The sequence below is a fragment of the Dendrobates tinctorius genome, unplaced genomic scaffold (genome assembly GCF_039654945.1).
Source record: "Dendrobates tinctorius isolate UK_male_01 unplaced genomic scaffold, ASM3965494v1 ptg000128l, whole genome shotgun sequence".
Lineage (NCBI taxonomy): Eukaryota > Metazoa > Chordata > Amphibia > Anura > Dendrobatidae > Dendrobates > Dendrobates tinctorius.
Genome location: NW_027361796.1, coordinates 14,437,985 through 14,442,373, shown reverse-complemented (window position 1 = coordinate 14,442,373; position 4,389 = coordinate 14,437,985).

Sequence of the window (4,389 nt, the reverse complement as noted above, 5' to 3'; positions counted from 1 at the left end):
TTATCTTTATTGAAATGTGAACTCATATGCCCTGTAATCACAGGACAATGCGCTGACCTTTCAGCCATAAGTCACACCAATAAATCCTCAATTGTCTGGACTCTACAGAAAGGAACATGGCAGGTGGGTTTTTACTAGTGTCCATTAAATGCATAGCAACTGGGCTTCTCGATATTGCTCTAACCTTTGGCCTGATTAAATGCCATAAAAAAAGAATGAAAGCATAGATATAATCACTAGAATGGTTAATCCTGTGCCTGCTATAGGGAAAACGTATATATTCTCTTCCTCTGTGATCAATATTATTATAGGAGAACTACAACATATATTTATTACAGGGGTATAAGTTTATTAACAGTAATTTTAAATATAAGCATTCAGTATTCAGCACAGCCATATGTAAAAAGCAAATTATAACAGTACAGCTGAAAGGTCTGTGACTTTTTTGAGCGGCGGTTTGGTAGTCGCACTCCCATTGCCCATTTCCTGTATAAAGGAACATGTGACATAAGATTTCTTTTTTAAAATGGGTTCATCAGGTGGACAGACTGTATGCCAGGACTGTAGTCACTCCTAGGTGTGCACGTACAGGTGCATCTCACTAAGGCCGGAGTCACGCGAGGAATACAGACGAGTGCTATGCGATAAAACATCACAAAGCACTTGGACCGCTGTTAATCTATAGGGCAGCTCCCATCACCGTTTTTTTTCTTGGCCGTATTATACGTGCGATTGAAATCGCGATTTTCTGCGTATATCCGCCGAGACTCCCCAATATAAATCTATGGGTTGCGAAAAGAAATCACACACCACATGGACCATCCGTGTGACTTGCAAAAATACGCTCCCGAGATTTCAGTGCCGAGATCTCCATCTGCGCATGCGCGGCGACCATTATCCAGGAAAAAATCCACAGGAAAGCAGGCATGAAGCGGCAGATACCCCCCACGCTGAACAGGACAGAGCGTGGCGGTGGCGGTAAGAACCGGGGGACAGTGCCGCGGCAGCACTGGGGGACAGCGCCGCGGCCAGTACTGGACACCCTCTGCGGCAGCACAGAAAGGTATATCCTCTTTGTAAGACGCACCCTCATTTTCCCCTCAAATTTGGGGGAAAAAAAGTGCGTCTTACAAAGCGGAAAATACGGTATATACATATCATTTTTAACCCCCAGCAGCAGTATGGCGGCAGTGGCTGGCATCAGTATGAGGGCAGTAGCAGATTCAGTAATAAAATCAGCAGCAAAATCTGCACGTTTTCTTCGCTAAGACTCCACTGCTGCTGCACATGAGGCATTTTGAAAACAGCCAGAAAACAAACTTTATTTGGGCTCAAAAACGCTGAAAGAAACGCATAGAAAAACGCGTCAAATTCGCGTCAAAAACCGCACAAAAAAAAAGCTTGCGTTTTTCCTGGCAAGGGTATGTGTTTCTGCTCAGGAAAAAAACGATTGAAAAATGCAACATGGGCACATAGACTGACAGGATATAAAAGAATAGATATATACGCATAGAATATATATATATACACTATCATTCAAAACTTTAGGGTCGCTTAGAAATTTCCTTATTTTTGAAAGAAAAGCACAGTTTTTTTTCCAATGAAGCTAACATTAAATTATTCAGAAATACGCTCTATTGTTAATGTGGTAAATGAGAATTCTAGCTGCAAACGTCTGGTGTGTAATGCAACATCTTCATAGGTGTATAGAGGCCCATTTCCATCAACCATCACTCCAGTGCTCTTATGGTACTTTGTGTTTGCTAAATGTGTAAGCAGGCTAATGGATGGTTAGAATACCCTTGAAAACCCTTGTGCAAGTATGTTAGCACAGCTGAAAACAGGTGGGCTGATTAGAGAAGCTATAAATCTGACCTTTCTTTGAGCTATTGAGAATCTGGAGCATTACGTTTGTTGGTTCCATTAAACTCTTGCAAATCAGCAATAGAGAAAAATCATAAAACATAACCTTTATTAAATGTAATAAAAGCTTCCAAAGATAAAGTGCAGATAAAAACACACTGAATCAGATGCCACAGACTATAACAGAGAGTGTCTGTATAAATCAACGCAACAGATCACCCACAGTATATACATGTGGCTATTCCAAGTCCAAAAATTTGAAAAAAGATTGGACTAAAAAATACTCAGTCTGAAAAATGTGAATAAAGACCAAGTATAAACAGATGAACAGATTCCTTAACAGAGGAATAAACCAAATAAACCTCTACCCTGTTCAGATCAAGGAATATGCCTGTTCATGCATATAGAGAAGACATCAAATATAAGAAATCCATATACATTATGTGAAAAGGAAAGATCTCACCACATGCAGATGGAGGATGTCCAAGGTCAGATGTCCCATCTGAGTCATGTCAGGTCAGGAAAAAAGGCATTCGCCCTATTCAAGCCCTAAAGGAGCTAATGTTTCTAACACCCATGACTCCCGCCCTAACAAGGGCAGTCCACATCTAACCCTCACAATACTAGCCCTACACAATCCCTGTGCAACCCGACGCATTTTGTCACTTGCTGACTCCTCAGGGGACCTAATAGCACATATTGGGCATCATAACAAGGTATACAGACTTCCTCCTAAGATGACAAAGGAGCGAGGTAGACTGGTTGAGAGGGCACTGATATAAACTGCCAATCAAAGTAATAACACCCACCTGAGGTTTCTTGGGACGCACGCCGTCCACCATTAGCAATGGAACGCAGGCACATGATAAGTGGGAAACTCCTACTTCATACCATTCAAAGCTGGAGTGTATACCGGCGCGCGCTGTGCGGCAGAAGCCGCCATACTTCCGGTTGATCATACTGCCCAAAAGAAAAATGGCCGCCAGACTTCCGGTCATGCGCACACATGAACTATCAGTGCGTAACCAAACGGGCTGGCCAGATAAGTCGCGCTGCAAAAAGCCGCAATACTTCCGGTTGCCAATACAGCCAGGAAACAATATGGCCCCCATACTTCCGGTCATGCGCGCACTAATCAATCTGTGCGCAGATATTTATGAACAGTCAGACAGGCCGTGCAACTCCAAAAAAGGAACCCCCACAACATCAATTGTGGCAAATAGTACCGGAAGAACAAAATAAATCATAATAACATAATAAGAAGAACGCAACAGAAGTGTCTCCTCAAGAGACAACAAACTACTGCGTTATTCACAAAATGAAAAAATAGGCAGAAATACTCCCCTGAGGAGTCAGCAAGTGACGAAACACGTCAGGATGCACAGGGATTGTGTAGGGCTAGTATTGTGAGGGTTAGATGTGGACTGCCCTTGTTAGGGTGGGAGTCATGGGTGTTAGAAACATTAGCTTCTTTAGGGCTTGAATAGGGCGAATGCCTTTTTTCCTGACCTGACATGACTCAGATGGGACATCTGACCTTGGACATCCTCCATCTGCATGTGGCGAGATCTTTCCTTTTCACATAATGTATATGGATTTCTTATATTTGATGTCTTCTCTATATGCATGAACAGGCATATTCCTTGATCTGAACAGGGTAGAGGTTTATTTGGTTTATTCCTCTGTTAAGGAATCTGTTCATCTGTTTATACTTGGTCTTTATTCACATTTTTCAGACCGAGTATTTTTTAGTCCAATCTTTTTTCAAATTTTTGGACTTTGAATAGCCACACGTATATACTGTGGGTGATCTGTTGCGTTGATTTATACAGACACTCTCTGTTATAGTCTGTGGCATCTGATTCAGTGTGTTTCTATCTGCACTTTATTTTTGGTAGTTTTTATTACATTTATTAAAGGTTATGTTTTATGATTTTTCTCTATTGCTGATTTGCTATTCTATATCGTGAGAATTTGTGGTTATCTAATCCACTCAGTGCTGTATTTCTATTATTGTTTATTGGGTATGGCAGGTTTTCTGTCAACTGGTCTGAACACGGACCAAAGGCTAGCTGAAGCAAAGGAAGTATTCTCGGAACATACGTTCACACAGAAAAAGTATCTCCCTACATATAGTGTAGCTTTTAAAGAGCTAACCAAGATATATCGTGATCAGATTACATCCTGGTGGGAGGTACAGAGCCTGGAAAATTATCTGAAGGCTGGTATCGTCCCACGAGGATTAAAAATTAACATTTCCGCAGGAGCACGACATAAGAATCCCAGTTTTATTGCCAGGTGGGAAAAAGAGGCTACAAGCAGTTCCCTTCGCCTTATGCAACTTCTTTTAGAGGAAGAAAAGAAAACTTTGAGTCTTTTGAATGATCGTTTGAAGGATCAAATTGAGGTTACTAAAAAATTCTCTACAGAGACTGATTTTTCCCTAAAGGAAAGTAAGTTAGAAACCAATCTTGAGCGCTTTCAATATCCTCTTAAGGAGCGTAAACATCGCCAATATTTGAGGGA